This window comes from Pinus tabuliformis, chromosome 4_1, assembly GCF_031772625.1.
Source record: "Pinus tabuliformis cultivar Carrire ecotype Pingquan chromosome 4_1, CPIR1, whole genome shotgun sequence".
In the NCBI taxonomy this organism is placed as follows: Eukaryota; Viridiplantae; Streptophyta; class Pinopsida; order Pinales; family Pinaceae; genus Pinus; species Pinus tabuliformis.
Window position 1 is genome coordinate 416,738,512 of NC_142303.1, and position 20,138 is coordinate 416,758,649.

Below are 20,138 nucleotides of genomic sequence, written 5' to 3' on the forward strand. Positions count from 1 at the left end.
TGGGATATTGAATGACCTAGAACAATCCATGGAATCATCAAGAAATCACATTTTTTGGGACTAAGGAACAGGTTCATTTCAATGCATTTGTTCAACACCCTACCTAAGTTGGACAAAACCTCCTGGAAATCACACCCATAGGGTGTAAAATCATCCATATATATTTCTACTACATCATGGACTAGCTTGGCAAAGATACTCAAGATTGCCCTCTAGAAAGTGGCATGGGCACTGCATAGGCCAAACGGAAGGACCCTATAGGTGAAAGTACCCCAAGGATAAGTGAAGGTGGTTTTATCCTGGTCTTCAGGGCTGATCTGGATTTGATTGTACCCACTGAACCCATCTAGGAAAGAAAAAACTTTTTCCCTGCTAGACCATCTAGCACTTGGTGAATGAAAGGTAGAGGGAAATGGTCCTTATTTGTTGCTTTGTTTAACTCTCTGTAATCGACACAAATCCTCCACTCCCAATTTTTCTTTGGAACCAACACCAAATGAGAGACCCACTAACTGTCCGAGATAGGGTAAATGAATCTTGCATCTAGCATCTTTTGCAGTTCTTCTTTGATGATATCCTTGAGAGCTAGATTCATTCTCCTTTGGGGTTGTTGGACTGGTTTGTTGTTGGAAATAACACTGAGGGGGGGGGGTGAATCAGTATTTAAAAATCAATAACTTTTTCATTTCCATAATCAGATTTATATACGCTACTTCAGTGAAGAGAACTTGCATGTGCACGCAACTGTTCTTAAGGTAACCAAATTATATCCAGTGAACTTATGATTTAGTTAATTCATCATATGTTGATCTTTAATCAATGCATTTAAACATTAAATAGTAACCATGTGCAGTAATAACATAATAAACCATCACACATAAGAAACACACATGAACACCAAGATTTAAGGTGGAAACCCAATGTGGGTGAAAACCACTTGCTGCTGTCGTCTCTGTCTTCTTTTAATAATAAGAAAATCTGTTTACAATCTTGTACTGGTGCAGACTCATACCAGTATGCAGGCACCCACCTACAGAAGGCTACAACCTTCTCTCATTCTCCAGCTTCTTCTAGAAGGGAGCTACAACTCCCTAGTTCTTGTACTAGCCGATATATTTACTAGTACGTAGGCTCCGACCTACAGAAGGCTACAACCTTCACTCGTTCTCCAACTGCTACTAGAAGGGAGCTCCAACCCCCTAATCAAATCACCAACCACTATTGGTAGGAAACTTCGACTTCCTCATTGAAGGCTCCAACCCTCAGTATCCTCCAGGGACCACGTTTCATAATTTTTCATAGTGGATACTCCTGGTACACAACAACACTATATGTAGGCCACATTTCATCAAATTTTCACACTGGACCCATTAGTAACATTGAAGCTCAAAGTCAATCACCATTGCAATACATCCATCAAATACATCTGCATCAACTAATCACTGAACGTCAATCATCGATATCTGATATAATAGAAACCCAATCATTAGTCTCTGAATCAATCAATCACTGAAACCTCTGACATAAAATAATCAATGAACAATTGAATCAAACAGTCACTAAACCTCTGACACAACTGAATCAACCATTCATTCAAACTTAATCAAATTCAACCAATCAACTGGAACAGATAGATCACTATAACCAGTACACAGATCTGAACCCAGAACACTGCATCAACAACCAAAACTAATTGTAACATCAAAAGGCATGTGTCAGAATGTATACACTCCTTTAATGAAGCAAACTTGCGTGTATATGCTACTTCCGTTAGCCCAAACTGCGTATACCTCTAAAGATACTGAATCATAAAACCTCTGAACCACAAACTGTACTAATCAGTGACATTCTAAAGATCTACTGTCATATTACAGAGTTCTAAACATATAACAACAAGGATCACCCTTCTTTCCCAATCAATTAATCAGTGAGACACAAACTCTTTATGCATTCAAATTTACTTTTAGATCTAAGAAGACTTCATTGACAGACAATAGCAAAACAACAACACTGATTTGATAGATCAGTCATCCTTGAACATCAAGCTTTTCTTTTGCATACGCAACTTGGAAGAGTTGAACCAACGTGTATGTGCATCTTCACTAAAGTGAACCAGCGTATAGATTTGTAAATACTTACTTATAACTTTTCTACAATTACTTACTTCAGACATACCCAAATCATCACATATAAAGGATAAAACATGTGTTAGCAATCAGATCTAGCTCATCCATTATCAGATCACATAACGATAAGTCATTATGATCCTGATCCATCATTAGATCTCATCCATCATCAAACACTCAGGTGCATACTTAGTCTAGATCAAGTAAAGCATCAGAAACCCATAACATGCATATTTTCTTTTAATCTAACATTTCATAAGATATTCATTACTTGTGCACTTATCCCTTCGATCTTCTCATCCTTATATAGTTTTAGGCCTTTCTCAATACCTTGGACCAAAAACCACTTAGGACCAATACCTCAGACCAAATGCCTCGGTCCAATACCTTGGACCAAATACCTCGGACCAACACCTCATTTTTCCAACATGTACGTGCTTTTCCTCTTGTGGGAGTGCGTGTATACGTATACGCTCTTTTTGTTCTGTGGACTAGCGTGTATACGTAGTTTTGACTAAGTGGACCTGCGTATACTTCTTAAAATTATTTACATCAACCTTTTCCTTCAACTTCTTCATTTTGATTAGAAGACTTTAGTTCCATATTTCTGTTCTTCTGTGCCAATGCCATGTTACCTCTGAATAGACCTGTTACACTGAGATTTTCCATATAAATTATGAAATGATTCCTTTGAACTATCTTGCATTTTTTCACTTCTGTAAACACAACTTCCATGCATTTTCTCACATTTGATATCTCTCCTATAGATTCATCTAGTTACGTAGATTCATCTGGGGTTATGAAACCAGCTAAAGAAAAGATAGATCAACGCCTTAGAATTCAGCCTCTTTGAGGGGGAAACCTCCTTTACATTACATAAATGAACAATTCTTGGATGATAAAAATGAAAAGACCTCCTTTCTATATGTAGGAGTCTAAGGGGTCATAACATAATTAGAGCCGACATAACAATAATAATGTAAGGGCACAATAATAACAATAGTGGGCTTCTATGGGGCACAATAGTAACAATATGGGCACTACATGGGTACATCAATATAATAAGTGGGTTGTACTAATAACAATAAGGGGTTACACTAGTAGTATAGGGGCCTAACATGCCCCTCCTTCAAAAAGCATTGTCCTCAATGCTTGAGTAGTTCTTGATGTTTCTGTATAAAATTCTTTTCCTCCCATGTGGAATCTTCAGTGGGTAAGTTCTTCCACTTGATGAGATACTTTGAAATTGATCGATTTCGTAGCTGTCGGGTTCTTGTTTCTGTGATTGCTCCAGGTTCCAATATGATTTTTCCTTCCTCTTCAATGTATAGAAATATTGTTTGAATTGGGATCTTTTGCAACTTTTGAATAAGTGGCCATACTTATTCGTCCTTCTTCCATTCATCCCTTGCTTTGTTTATCCAATCTGGTTGGATAATAGAAATAGCACAAAAGAATGCTTCCACATCCTCATCCTTGAAGAGTCTTCCCATTCGGTAAGGTCGCCATTTTTTAAGTGCATGTAGTATTGCTAACATTTCCTTCTCATAAATAGCTTGCTCGAGATGTAGCAGTAAAAATACCCAATCCCTTACATCAAAACATTTTTCACTATGATGTTGATCTACCTGTTGTTTCGTTTGATTTTGCACCGAAGTGGCATTATCCTTTAAAAGTTGGAGAACTTGTTGTTGATGCTCGATGTGATCTTTCACTGCTTGAACCTTTTTCTTCTTGATATGTCCTTCTATCTCTAGAGTTTGAGGAGTGGTAATTTCTTCCAATCCTTAACAAGATATGGTCGGATTCATTTCTTGATGCTCGATGTGATATTTCACTTCTTGAACATTTTTCTTCTTGATATGTCCTTCTATCTTGATAGTTTGAGGAATGGTAATTTCAACCAATGAATTACAAGATATGGTTGGATTCATTTCTTCTTTCTCGATGTGATCTTTCACTTCTTGCACCTTTTTCTTCTTGATATGTCCTTCTATCTTGAGAGTTTGAGGAGTGGTAATTCTTGCCAATGCTTTACAAGATATGGTCTGATTCATTTCTTCTTTCTCTGGGGTGGGTCCTGGCGTATATCTTTTTCTTTTGATGTTTCTTGATCCTTTTCTTCCTCCTCTTCATATTATATGTAAAATAATTTCTTCTCAGCACACTTATGACCTTTAGTGCATTTGCTATCACAATTGTAACAAAGCCCTTTTTCTCTTTTTTCTTCCAATTTTTGTGGTGTAACCCTTGTAGGTTGTGGAAGGCTAGGAGAAACAACACTTCCATCTTTATAGTTGTGAGGGTTATGCTTCCTGGTTTCCATAATTATGCTTTCCACTATGTCACAAAGCCCTTTTACTCTTTCCAATTGTTGTGGTGTTGCTCTAAAGAAGGTGTTGCTCTTTGTATCCTCATAATATGTTATCATTTCCTCCATGAAAATTAACCACGTAACAAGTTGTTTACGAGAACAAAGCCCTTCATACCATAAAAATTGATTCGGTTCTAAATATGAAGATGCAATACATACCTTTTGTAACAGTGGTACACCATGTAGATCAAAATATTGCTCCATCTGAAGTATCCAATTTACCGGATCCTTTCCATCAAACTTCCTCATCTTGCTTTTTCTTGATTTTAGGAGCTCGATCTTGAAACCACTGTAACTCTATACTTTCAGATCTTTAAGTTCTGAAATTGCAACCTGTAATAGCCCTCTGTGTCCTCTTTCCAATGCCACCAGTCTGATCCAAATTGGGTTCTCTAGGGAAGAGTTATGCCAAATCTTCCATAGTGACCTAATTATAGACTAGTTCAGTAGAGTGAATTGTACGACGTGCCACAAGTCACTGTTTCAAACTTTGGCTCTGAAAAATATACACAAGAACTATAGTCCATCCTCTTTCTGTAACTTTTTAAGAAATTTCAATCTGATGCTAAGAGAGAAAGTTATGATGAGTTTCCCCAGGTCACCTGTTTGGAATGTAATTCAGGAGTCTGCATAAAGACCAACTTCCTCAGATCATATCTCTGAAAATATAGTGTGAAAAACTCCAAAATTTGGAGCTGAGGTTCAGTGCGATTTCGTCTCAAATGGGTTTTTTTTTAGCTTCTGAAACAATGCAGAAAAAAAGTCATAGCAAAAATTCCACGATGACCTATTTGGAGCAACGAAACCCTAGAATCCAAAGCTCTGATACCAAATGTTATGAAACCAGCTCAAGAAAAGATAGAAATGATAGATCAACACCTTAGAATTTAGCCTCTTCAAGGGGGCAACCTCCTTTACATTACATAAATGAACAATTCTTGGATGATACAAATGAAAAGACCTCCTTTCTATATATAGGAGTTTAAGGGGTCATAACATAATCAGAGCCGACATAACAATAATAATGTAAGGGCACAATAATAACAATAGTGGGCTTCTATGGGGCACAATAGTAACAATATGGGCACTACATGGGTACATGAATATAATAAGTGGGTTGTACTAATAACAATAAGGGGTTACACTAGTAGTATAGGGGCCTAACATCTGGTTACCATATAAAAGTGAGTTGTTATGCTACAAGTGGGTTGCCATCAAGTACAACACATGAATCATAATGCCAACAATCTCCCCCTTTGGACTTGATGGAAACCATGTTGGTGTTGATTACTGAAATCTCCCTTCATTTCCTTCATTTCCTTGTAACTCCAAGAAAAGACATACAACTGTTCCTTTAGCATGTTGCACAACTTTTCTTCTTAGTGTACAAAAAGAGATGGGTTGGTTTTCAAAGTTCTCTCAGGGCCGAATTCTATGCTTTTGACATGGGTAGGGTTTGAATAAGCTAAGCATATATCAATTTGATGGTTATTCTAGGTTTCCTTTACTACTTCCTCTAAGGACGAGGTGCTGTGAGTTGGACTTTGGAGCATGTGTTCAATCAAATCATCTTCATATGGTTGTCCTCCTCCCATGGCTGTTTCTAAGATATAGATTTGGGCTGAGTAGACTTCATATTCTTCCTCCTCTTCCATCCATAAAGGTAAGTCATGTCCTAGAGATGGCTAAGCAGGAGGGTACAAGACTAACTTCTTCGACATATGCCCATTTTTAATAGTCGTATTTCTAGCCCTGCAGCTGATGTAGGCATCAGAAGTGGCTAACCAAGGCCTCCCAAGGATGAGAGGATAACTAGTAAGCTTGAACTTAGGCTGGAGAACTAGGAAGTCTGCAAGGTACTCCCAAGAGTCAATGGAGACCATCACATCCTCAACAATCCCCTCATGGGTCACTATGGAACGATCTGCAAGTTGCAAGACTGTTGTGGTCTTTCTCAATTAACCCTAGAGATTGAACATGAGTGTGGTGTCCTTAGTCATTACATTAATGGAAGCCCCAAGATCAATCAAAGTGTGTGGGACAATGGTGCCATTGATGTGCACACCTACTACAGGGCTTCCAGGGTCCAAATACTTTGGGAAAATTACCTACCCCAACATTAAGTCGGACAACTGTCCAATGACATTAATGGTAGGGGTGTCTCTTTTTCGCCTCCCTGGATGTTTGAAGCACTTCTCCTTAATCAACTTGTTGTAAATAGGTACATCCTTTATGTCTTGGAGAAGTGGGATTTTGGTGCATAGATTTTTCAATTCACCCAGAAGTTCATTCTCTTCTGGGGTAGGCTAGACTGGTTGAGTTAATCTCTCAGGAAAGGGTGGTGGATTTATTCTGGGCATGCTTTCCTCTCTTTCCTCCTCACTCTCCCTAGGTGGAGGTGGAGGTTGGTTGTCCGGGAGTACTCTCCCATATCTCAGGTTGATTTCCTGAATCTCCATAGCATAAGTAGGATAGGATGTCTCTCCACTGTAAACTTGATGTGCCTGTCTGTTGTTCGGTTTCAGATTTGGCTGGGCAGGCATCTGAGGTTGTTTAGGTGGAGCAGGGTGTAAAAGATGTGGTTGAGTAAGTGGTGAAGGTAATAAAGTTGGAGCATTATTGTATGGGGGCCTCCACCCATGGGGTGGTGCATTCCACTAAGGCTGTGGTGGAGCATATGGCTGAAATGACTAGCTGGTCAGCTGGGAATGGTACTAGGATGCAAAAGACCAAGGAGGAGGGATCAGCAGGGGGTCACCAATATGGAATGTATGTGGTCTGGTTAGGGTTTTAATATGCATGGGATGACCCTTGCATGCCCTGCTGGTATGGCTGATGCCCATGAGGTCTCCTTTGATTTATGTAGAAGAGTTGTTCAGTCACCCCTTCAGTTATGTGATACACAACTTTTATTCCAGGTAGAGAAGGGTACTTGTATGTGGAGCGGTTTTCTTCACAGACAGAGTAGAGTTCAATCAAATTCAATGGACATTCATTCCTAGGGTGCCTCCTTGTGCATCTAGGGCAGAAAATGGATAAAGATCTCTTTGCTTCCTCCTCCTTTCTCTTGATGTGCATAGTGTCCATCTGTAGGGAAAGGGTTTGCAACATTTCACTCTTGAAATCTTCCACCATATTTCCAATTTCACCTTTGATGGATGTATTGGAAGAGGATGGACTAACCATTGGTTGACTACCCCTACCCTTTTTCCTTGCTACCCTAGAATGGTTCCTAAAGATAGTCTTGATATATTCATAGGGTAGCTGGTAGATGTCCCCTTCTGCTAGCAGGCTTAGGTTATCCAAAATATCTTCCCTTATCCCTCTGAGTAGGACTAGCTTCAGTGACTCAGGATCAAGTGTGAACCTAGCCCTTTTGTAGCTAAGCTGGAATCTTTCTTCATAATCCTCTAGGGATTCATCATGCCCTAAGTTCATCCTAAAAATTTCCTCTTTAGTGTCTTTAGACCTACAATAGTTTCGATACTTGTTGTTGAAGGCTTACTACATTTGAGCGTAGGTTGTGATGTTATCCCCAGGTAAACCTGTGAACCATCGCAAAGTTGCATCCTTGAGAGTGGATGGGAATAGCTTCAACTTATGCTCATCATTGGTGTAATCATAAGTTCTGCATATGATAGCAAACTTAAACAAGAAAGTGTCTGGATCTTCTGAGGTCAGGCCATGGAAATGAGGAAGAGCAGAGGGGCTTATGTTTTTCATCTTGGTATCCCCATTAGTTTCTCTAATGTGAAAGGCACCCTCAATTCTTTCTCTATCTCCTCTGTCATTTCTAATTTCAGCCATTAGGTTAGTTGGAATGGGTTCTCCTTCTCCTTCTCCCCCTGTAGGCTCTTCAAATATCTCTGATTGTTCACCTAAGGGGTCCTCCAATTCACATCCACCGAAGAAGAGGGGAGGTTGGTTGTTTGAGGTGGTGGGGGTATTTAATATAATTTTTCCTAATTTATACCTATTCCTACGAGGCATGAAAAAATGTTTTTGTTTTGTTTTTTTTTCAAGCTTTGAGAATAATTGCATAATTGAAATCACAAATTGAATGGAAACTAACTAACTAAATGAAACTAACTACTTGAATGAAATCTCATTTGCAGAATGGAAAAGAAAGAAAAATAAATTACTTTTGTAGAAATGAAGCTACTAGCAAAATGTCAGAGATAAGAATTGGAATAAAGAAAGAAGAAATCACATATTACTCAGAAACCTCCCTGACAATGACACCAAAAAGTGATGAACACCAATATTACAGAAAGAATGTTGCAACTCTTGGGGCTACCAACTTTACTTTATCAACCCGGGGTTTGTACAAAATTGGAGGTGACAGTGCTGTATACACAAGTAAATGTGATGGGTCCGCTCTTTGTCACTGCTAAGATGGTGATAGACCACTAAATTTTTTCAAACCAGATTTCTATTGATTCAGAAGAAGCTTGATTACCAATGAGAAAAAGGGAAATCTACACTAAAGAAATCTTGTCTATTGCAGTAAGGAAAAGACTGAAAATCAAATGCTTAAACACACCATTCACCTAATCTAACTGCTAAGAGGCTTTGCTTCATGAGACTACTAAGTTATCATATGTTCAATCCTACTGTCCTAAGCATGCAATTTGAAACATCAAACATTCTACTGATGTGCATGTAAATGAACAAAATGACTTCTTTTCATTTTTGTCTTTCTTTTTGTGTGAAAGTGTGAATGCTAACTTCTTTTGGTGATGTGGCAGGTGGATTAGGGATGATGGTGGATGGTCAGATGGCTTAGGAGGAAAGTAGGTGTCCCTTTCTATCTTCCTTAGGCCTTTTTCCACAATTCAGCCTCAAAACATGACACTGCAGGTCAACCTACAGGATGTCCTACTTCATCCTACAGGATGTCCTAATGCCCCTACAGGATCCCCTGTATTCCTACAGGATACAACCGGGAGCAAGAGGATGGATTTGGAAGGTTATTTAAGGCTTAGGGAAGGTGTATGGTGGATGAAATGAGGCAAGGGAATGCCTAGGACTCCTTCAGAGCTCAAAAGTAGAGTTGTGAGATGGTTGGATTTTCTCAACAAGCTTGGAGAAGTATTCTTGTGGAATGATGGATTTGGTGAGGGATTGAGTGAAAGAAAGTGATAACCATGGATGGATGAGGTTAGGATGGGGTTGCTGGTCATGAAATATCTATGTACTGCTGAAACTCCTGCACTGCATCAATCATTCATATTTATCCATAAATCATGTAAACAAGAAGCTTTTCAATTAACTAAGGAAAACAAAATTTCATGAGCTAGCTGCCCATTTCATGTGTGGGAATAATTGCAGAATAATATGAAACCTTGATGAGATCTAATGTAAGATTGAAGATAGCAGAAATGAAAATTAAATCCTATTCTTGAAAACTGGTAAAATTCTGACCTAAGTAATAGAAAACCCTAAATTCCATGAGAAATCAAAATTCTTCCTTTTTGCGACTACATAGGAGTTCTTTCCTCAAACCATGGTGCTTGAAGGGAGGAGTGAGGCTAAATCCACTTACCAATAGATTTTTGATATTCTTTTATATTCCTAAGGCAATGTTGAAGCAATGCACAAATGGAAGCAAACTAATCAAATCCACAACTACTTGCGATGAAATGACGCTAAAGACAATTCAACCATTAATCTATGAATTCAACTAAGCATACAAAGACATGAAGAGGAGCCTTTGCTACTAGGGTTGGGCCCTAACCCAAGAGCTTCATCCCTCTAAGTCAACTCAATGCTAGATCAAGGAAATGCTTATTCTCATTATCAAAACAAAAAATTACATAACAATGTCTTCCACAAGTCTTGAACTCGAAAATGCCTAGTGCTTTTACAAAAAAGATTCGAATCCTAATGAGGCTCTAGGCCTCCTTATTTATATAACTGAATTCTCCAACAACTTGCTTAAATCTAGGGAGGCTCAGCTCCCAAACTCAAGATGAACTGGCTCTTTAGCTATCACTGGTTTGGCTGCCTTTTGCTCTTCAGGACTTGGCTGCTTGTAACTGCGAGCTAGTGTGATTTGATGGAGGAATGTTCGGATGAGTGAGGAGTAAATGAGGAGGATCTATCTCCTACAATCTCTCCTTATTTTCTCATTCGAGTTTTAGCCTTTATTAGCCAAAATTTCCATGATTTTCTCTCAAAAACTTGCAATCAATGCACATTAGTCCTCTAGGCATAATATCTCACCTTGACTCATTTCATTAAGTAAAATATAATCAAATTATGTAAGAAATTATGAGAAGAGTTGATTTGAATAAGCTAGGAGGTGTATTAAGGTCCATAAAGTTACCCAATGATGAGTCTCCTCAGTGATCACCTACAAAAATGGACTAAATCTTATGGAACAGAGCCGCAGCCATAGTGGGTACACCTATTTTTCCATACATTGGATACAATTCCCATGAACTAGTATCTAGAAACGGAGCTCCTCCATGGCACCGCGGAGTGGGATATTTTGAGGGAAGGGTTCTTGTTGACCTTCAGTTTTGAAGATGACTTCCCAAGCATCGATGCAGCCTTACAGGAGATTAAGATAGTGATCTTTAGAATGCCACAAGAACCTCTAGAATGGGTCTAGCCAGATTATAGCACCCAACTGTGCCATGCACTGGAATGTTATAATGTGATCGATGAAGCAGAGGATGAAGATCCAAGAAATATTAACATCCCAGAGGTAGAAGGGCATCGCGAAGTTGAGGGCTCGTAAATAGAGAACTCGAACATCACCATGTTGTTGAAGACAAAGAAAGTGAACATTGGTACTGAAGCAGAACCGAAGTTTGAAAATATTGGGGATTATTGGGATGACACCACTGTGGATAAAGTTGTTGAGTTACTCTGTGAATACAAGGATCTTTTTCCTACCAAGTTTTCAGACTTAAAGGGCATAATAGGTGACTTGGGTGTTATGAATATTACTCTAAATCCAAATGTGAATTCTATTAACAAGAGGTTGTATCGTCTTAATCCCAAATACAAGGAAAAGGTTCGTCAGGAGTTGGATAAGATGCTGGAGGCGGGCATCATAGAACCTATGGAGGAATCTGATTGGGTGAGTCCAATGGTGGTTTAGGAGAAGAAACAGAAGGGAGAAATAAGGATTTGTGTAGATCTGCAGAAGCTTAACGATGCATGCATCCATGATCCCTTCCCGACATTGTTTATCGATGAAGTATTAGACAATGTTGGAGGGAAGGAGGCCTACTCATTCATGGATGGGTTCTCTAGATGCCATAAAATCAAGATCACGCCAAAATATAAGAGTAAAAAACCTTCGCGACGGAATGGGGTTGCTTCCAGTATATTGTGATGCCGTTTGGACTCAAGAATGCGCTTGAGATATTTTCTCGCCTAGTTATAGCAGCGTTTAAGGAGTTCATTCATAAGTTCTTGGAAGTATACTTTGATGATTGGATGGTGTTCGGTTTAGTGAAGCACCATGTAGCAAGCCTTCACCTGATGTTGGATATGTGTCGCAGATACCAGATCACACTGAACTTGAATAAATGCTTATTCTGTGTTCCCTTTGGGATCTTGCTGGGTCATGTGGTATGAAAGCAAGGATTGATGATGGACCCTGCAAAGATTCCAGTGATAGTGAATTTGGAGGCCCCGAGGAGTGTTAAGCAGTTGCGCGCGACGCTGGGACATACAGGATATTATAGGAATTTCATCAAGGCTTATGCTCAGATTACCACGCCCATGGAGAAATTGCTAAAGAAGGAAACCACATTCTGTTGGGATGACGAATGTCAACGTAGTTTGGATGTATTGAAAGAGAAGATGGTCACCGCGCTGATCATGGTCTTCCCTGATTGGAAGAAGGAATTCCATGTACATGTCAATGTCTCTTGCATTGCGTTGGGTGTAGTGCTAACACAGGTTGTTGAGGGAGAAATGGACCATCCTATAGCCTTCGTGAGTAGGAAACTATCGAAGGCCAAGAAGAATTACTCAACGATGGAGCGCGAAGGGTTGGCTATGGTGTACGTGCTTCAAAATTTCAGGCACTATCTGTTGGGTGGACATTTCAAAATGTACACGGATCATTCTACCTTGAAATACCTGGTCAATAAGCCTATGTTAGGGGGAAGATCTGTCGATGGTTGCTGCTATTCTAGGAGTATGACTTTGAGGTCATTATGAAACCAGGGAGGTTGAATGTAGGACCTGACCATCTATCAGGGATCGAGACAGGAGAGGAGCCCAATAACTTGGAGGAAGGGTTTCCAGATGCACATCTCTTTGTGGTGCGCGTAGCGGATAACCATTTTGCAGATATTATTCACTTTTTAACTATGAGGATGGCACCAGAAGGGTATACAAGTTAGCAAAAGAAGGAGCTAGCAGTGCGCGAGGTAGAGTTTTTAGTAATTGCAGGACATCTATATAAGATGGGTGCAAGATCACAGTGCCAGCTGAGTGACTCGAGGGCGAGTCACGATCTTTGCATTGGGGGCCTGTTGGGATAGGGTCCCCTAGGTCAGTTTTGGGGTTAAAATAACCCAAGTTTGGATGTACTTTTTGTAAGTAATGTAAAGTCTCTGTGATTTGTGGATGTGGAGCACGTAGATGATTAGGAGTCAAAGGGGTTTTAGCCCTTGTTTATGTAAAGTGTGAGTCAGCTTTGAGACCCACCCATGGTTCGCGGACCATGGGATTGTAGAAATAGGTGTGTCTTAGAGAGTCTAAGGGATAATGTCTATGTCTAGAGAAGAGAAGGGCAAGTAAGGAATGGGTAGATAGAAGGAAGAAACTCTCTACAGCTGAGTGTATGAAGGCCTAAAGTAGAGTTCGCATCTGAGTGCATGGACCCCTACAACTGAGTGCGCAAGGAAGTTTTGAGTCTATAAATCCAAATTGAAGATCTATAAAGAAAGTTACCAAAGATATCTTGTGTATATATTTTTATCTCTATTTATTTATGCTTGCGATAGATGTTGCTGATGAATAATGTGTTATGAAGTATTGATCTAAATGTACGTGATCCTATTGAATAAATGTTAAATGATGTATGCAAGCATGTTTATGTAAGTTCGTGAAGACTATGATAAATTCTATTATGTTTATTAAATACTTAAGTAGATCTGCGCAAGCTCTGATCTAGGGTTGTTTTATGGTACGCGTAAGTGGATGAATAGATTGTTAAGGGTCCACAAAATCCAATCGTAGACCTTCGTGAATGTCTAAAGGCTGTTTGGATAGAGTTGCAGTATCGAGACCTAGGGGCATATATATCTCCGTGAAGGCATATATAGGGTGCTAAAAGACATCACAACGATCTTTGGATGTGGAAACTTGGTTCCAGCATCCCCCCATACTGTTTTAGGTGAGACTGCAGTCTTTGCTACGCGGGTTTTTTCCGAAAGGGCTAGTAGTGTAGGGTTTTTTTGGTTGGCACAACTAACTCTGAACTTGGGTCAAGACACCCTAAGCCAACAATTGGTACTTAGGGGTAGGCCTGCAAAAAGTAACAATAAGCTTGACACCAAGAGCATAAAAGAGACATACACTGAATTTTAACATGAAAACATTAATTTACTTAATTTTATAAAAATCATTATGAGACCTTGTTATAACCCTATTAGCCACTCCATTATAGTAAGAGAAACCCAATATCAAATTACCTTAGTTGTTTAGCTAAAATGCATCCCTTTTCACCTTTTCTTTTAATTATGTTAGGTTTATCCCATGATAAAAGGGTGGAATAACATGATTGATTTATTTCTCATAATTAATTTGCCAAAATATTATAATTATGAGATAATAATTATTTCATAATTGAGAAAAGTCTTATAATTGTGCAAAAGGTTTCTAGAGTTTGTCATTCCCAAGGAGATAATCTTGACCCACTTATGTATGAGTTATCTAGGGGTCCATTATTGTAGAATTTTCCTAACTTCTCAAGCCCCTAGGTGTCTAGATACCATCTCCTCAAGGATGGAATGAGCCTTTATAATCTCACCAAGAGGGAAAAGGGGAGAGAGTATCCAAACTATAGCACGAGAGATATGCTGTCTTGGGAGAGGAGACCATACTAGAAGTTGGAGGAGAGGATTTTATTTGTTAAAGGTATACATTTGATGTACTTTCATTTATATGGTTAATAAAAATCTATGTTCCCTTCCTTACATGAATTTGTGTTCAATATGTTATATGATTGTATCTATTGCTTTTGATTTGACGATATTCTGAGGAAGATCAACTGTTGTCCTTGTTTAGTTGTGTTTGTGTTCAGTGATAGAGATCTGGTGTAGATGTGTTGGATCGCTCAAGTGGAGTGTAAGATCTGTATCAAACTCAAAACCCTTCCCCGACATGTGAGGATTCCAAGTGTGATCTCTTATCTTTATAACATCAATCTGATTGCTTGTTGCATGAATGACCATATGAATTTGGGATCATTATTAGATTGTACTAGCCATTATATTTTTCTATCTAGTGATGTCAAATGGGCATGAGATCGCGGACCAATAACTCCTTGCATAATTAAATGCAATAGACCCCCTTGTGGGAATTTTGTTCATGGGCAATCATGGGATGGAATTACTTATTTTGTGTGGGTGCCCCTTTCCAATTTGGGTTGACCCACCAACTTGTTGCACAGGATCCCCTGCTGGGCAGGTGCCCTGGTGTTGTTATCAGGAAATCTAGTGTCTATGCAGAGCTGCTAGTCCCACTAAGGCTGGTAGCTACCTTAGAAACAAACAAACTAAAACCACTTTCGTTTTCCTTTATGAGAAGTAGATGAGAGGGGAATAAAGGAGACCAACCTCTGTCTTGCGCTTGGTTCCTTGCTTGATTCCTCTCCCTTCTGATAGATCTTTGCCACTCGCTTCCTCGTCTACCCATCTTCAAAGAGCAGCTGTAGAATCAAAGCAACATAACACTATCCAAGAACATAGATCTACTATCATAAACAATATAGGACCAGATATATATTGAACACACAAATACATATATCATAAATCATAAAAGAATGTGGAGGAAAACTTGAATAGCTTTATTAATAATCAAGAATAGCAAAGAGGATTACAACCAATTGTTCTGACCCAGCATCATCCTCTCAGCAAGAAAGCCCTTCTTCACCTCATGAAAAGCTTAGATCACCAAACACTATGATGTTACACCAAGAAACCAGCAACACTTCCTTACAAGATACAAAATTCCAGCCTCCGGATCTCTGGGATGAGGGATCCATATATAGATGTTTGCAAGGGGGGTGAGTCAGCTTTTGAGATTTGATTAGTGTCCTCTCTCTGATAGTTCTTGATTCCACTTGGAGATTGATGATCTCTTACTCATCCCTGGGCGAATGCAGAGAGGCAAGTGTCATAGGAGAAGTTTCTGGAAGATTCCATGATCCTCCACCTTGCAGATTGACCTTGCCATTTGTCCACTCTCGCCCATCACACCCCATAGAAGGGATTTTTAGTATGCATCACACCTCCCGTGTGAATTTAGGTGGGATGCAGTGCACTTTGACCATGGAGCAGCTGAGATGGTCCAATTTTGACCAGTTATGAGTAGTTTTTCATGGAGAACTTCTGGGAGATGATGTAATCAGCTGACCTTGTTCTTTTAGGGGTTGGAAAAACAATTTTAGGGACTTAATAGCCTTTGGTTTATGGACATTTATGATTGGGGTTGTAGTGCCCAAAAATGTCTATAACAGTTGCCCCCTAAAGCATGAGGTCGTTAATCTTTTCGATGTTGGGTGAAATGCTTTATCATGAGGATCCAAAGTTTTTTCAAGCTGGAAGGTGACCTATAATAAGATACAATACAATAAATTATCTTCATAATATTTTTCATGATCTAGCTGAGGTGGGCATTCCCATGCTCAGCTTTATAAATTCATTTTCATGTACATAAGATAGACAATCGTCTGTGTGCAGACTGATGATTCTGGTAGAGCCATCATCCCTTAGGTTGGATGATTATCTGTGCAGTAATGATGTACATTTTATGTCTTTATTTTCCTGAATATATATCACAGCCCGAATGGATGAAACTAGATCTGGGGTCTTCAATCTCGTTCGATCTTCACTCAAAGTACAAGTCGATCCATGTGAGAGATGTTTTGGAGTCGAACATGGAAAGACATTGCCTGATTACCAGCCAATGATGTAAGCTGTTAACAGGCGTGAGAGGAATCACCGATAATGATGATGACCCTCAAGGTACTACAGTACAATTCATGTGGTGTGAATAAGGGACTTGGCGTCGAACACCACGCAAAATATTTCGGTCGAAGGCCATTGATGTAAACCTATCGCCGGAAGTGAGAAACTTGCCATTGAGGCATGCAAGCTTCAAAGTACTGAAAGGGTTGTTCCTATCGACTTCCTGGATAATGAGCTGATGTCGAAAAGAAGCGATCTGTCATAGGAGGGCCTTAGTGAATCCCACATCAATGACACAGAAAGGAGCAAATGATTTTAATGTAGGTGAAAATGATCTGATGATATAAGGTTCAGGGTGGCGGTCATGAAGAATGGAGCGTAAATGTATTGCAATGGATGAGACACAGGTGAATTCTCTGAGCGACTTCTCTTGAACATATTGACAACACTGACATGATGGATTGGTAGCGTTAACCCCAAACGTGGATGGTGTGACGGATCCATGGTGGTGTAACCAGTGAATGGAACAACCCAACCCGACTCGAATGCAGAGTGAAATTTTGATGTTCAAGAGCGACTTGCTACCAATAAAGTTTTTTCAAGTTTTCTTCCCAATTTTTCCCCAGTCATTGTTGACTAGTACCTCTTTATTTTTTTCAAGCTTGAGGAGGATAACATATGCTTGTTCTATAATTTACCCTTCGGGCAAACCCATCGCTATGTTTTAACGAGCCTAGTGATAGTGAAACTCGTTCTTGTTTGTATGGACAAGTTTGTCGCTATTCGGTTTTAACGAGTTTAACGACAAAGATAACTCGGTCCTTTTCAATTTTAGAGAGTCTGAAAAAGGGATGTAAAGAAAACTCCAATAATCCTTTTTCGTCATATAATCCCTTGAGTCCGAAAAAGTATAAAACAATACAAAAGGGATGAATTTTCGGTACTTTTAACGAGCCGAACAAAACAAGTGCTCGATCTTTTTGTGTAATAATCCATCAAGTCCAAAAAGATTAAAATCTAAAGGAGGGATAGCACTTCCAGTCACTTTAACGAGCTGGAGAGGCCAATAACTCGACAATCTTTTCATATTTTACGAGTCAGTTGAAAAGAGCTTAAAGGAGACTCGTTTTTTGAGGAATGAGTGATAAATGGATGATCCATCTATCTTTATAGATATCAAGTTGAGAACATATATTATAGTAGCTCGTAGGGTAAGGATCGCTATACTGGAAACTCCGGGCTGAGCTGATACGAAACGGATGGAGAAAAGTTATGCCTGAGAGCATTTGCTGAAATATGTTCGTATTGCTAGAAGAGCCCAAGGCTCAACGGGTCAGGTCCTATTGCAATTACTTGAAATGCATTTGGATAATATTCTTTTTCGATTGGGTATGGCTCCCACCATTCCCGGAGCTAGACAATCAGTGAATCATGGACATATCCGGGTCAATGACCATATGGTAGATATACCAAGTTACCCTTGCAAACCTCAAGATGTGATTACTATAAGAGATCAACAAAGATTGAGAGCTAAGAATATGGAGCCATTCCAGTTTATGGCTCTTTTTCTTCCTGGAAGAGGAAGATCTTTCTAAAATGAATTAGAAAGAATTCAATTAGAAGATTAGAGGAGTTGAGCAAAAAAAATTCCTTGATAAAGAGAAAGAACAACCTAGAATTTCTAAAACTAGAATGGATAGAATCCTTTCTTCTCTCTCGGAAATAGAAGAGAGAGAATTAAGGAATTCCGGAATTTGGATTCAAATGTGGAAGGAAAGAAGTGACGGAATATCCGTCAATGGGATTGTGGCGTGTATAGTTTAGTGATATAGGTGGGTTTTATTCGTTACATTATCAACTTAAATAGTTAAAGGATATTTGGATGGATCTCTGATCCATCCAAAGCTCTATCTATCTATAACTAAAGGGCCCGATACAACCATCAGAGTTAGAACAGTGAGCTGCACAATAACTTCTAGATCCATTTGGTTTTCTTTCACCCTCCATCGACTGAATGTATGAATAAAATGTTGTCGGGATCAATCACTTTTCTTCTATTTTGTCTTCTTCGGACTCCTACCCATTGGTGTAGTTTCGATCAGGAACCTATGGCCTTGAGCAACTGATATCTTTACAATAATACATAAAATAGATAGAGAACCCTAAATAGATAGAGAACCCTTCAATATCTAGATAATAAAATTTGATATTGGAGAGAAATAAATGGACTAATCCATGTAACGCATTTAATCAAACTCATTGGGGAGGGAATGAAGATATGGTAGAGCTTAAATTTTTGATAGCTTTTTTTCTTGCTTTTATAGCAGGTATTCTAGCTATCAAATTAGGTCAAGCACTGTATGACTGCTGATTTTTTCTGCTTTTCTTGGCCTGGCCATCGGCCAGGCCAAGAAAAGCAGAAAAAATCAGTCATACAGAACTATTTTTAACGAAATGAACAATACGATTGACTGGATTGTTCTTTATCCAACTGAATAATGGCAATATTCATTATATTGCCAATACAATCTGTACATACTATGATATACACCTTTACTCCACCATTCATTTTGTTACACATGAACTCTTCCATCTTGGAGAGATGGCTGAGCTGACCAAAGCGGCGGATTGCTAATCCGTAGTACAGATCATCCGTACCGAGGGTTCGAATCCCTCTCTCTCCGTTCGTCCACTATTGATCCTGAAAACGAATAACCCCGAATCTTTCTACGGAACGAAAAAGGCCAATTAACCTAGAGACTTCCTATTTTGACCTTTTTTTTCATTGCATAGCACAAAATGATAAAGTTATCATTTTGACTGAGCATTTGAACTCAGTATTTTATTTTTTTCCCGCAGTGCAGTAAAGTATTACTGTTTATGGAACAGTAATAGCTCCACTCTTTAGTAGAAAAATGATATTTTTTCATCAAAAATTATATCTGACTTAGTCCATAAATTGCAAAGGTATCGTTCATGAACGAATGGAAGGATTAGAATATCTCGTTTCTTTCCTCTTTTTTTATCAATATAAATGGGACCAATCCCTACATTGTGTATTGGTACATACAAACGATAAAATATCTTTGCCTCTCCCTGTTATTATGTATGAACAAAATTGTTTCAAACCTGTTCCATCATTAGCAATGTCCAAGTGAATAGATGTTCACTTTCGAGATGATCCGGGTCTAGCTCGATAACATGATCTCTTCCAATCCAATGTGAGAAAGTTACATAATGTCTACTTTTTCCGATAAAGGGGTGTTTGCATGGGTTTTCCTTGGTATCACGTTCATACCGTCGTATTGAATGATCCTCTCCGTTGTACTGCGCTCTCCAAGTGTGCTTGTTCCCCTTTTCTTTTTATTTCCTCACCGAGCCAATGGCGAGCAAATGGAAATCACTTTTGATGAGAAAAGGAGGCGTTGAAAGACCCTCCTGGCCCAACCCCGGGACACTCCAAGATCCTTTTTC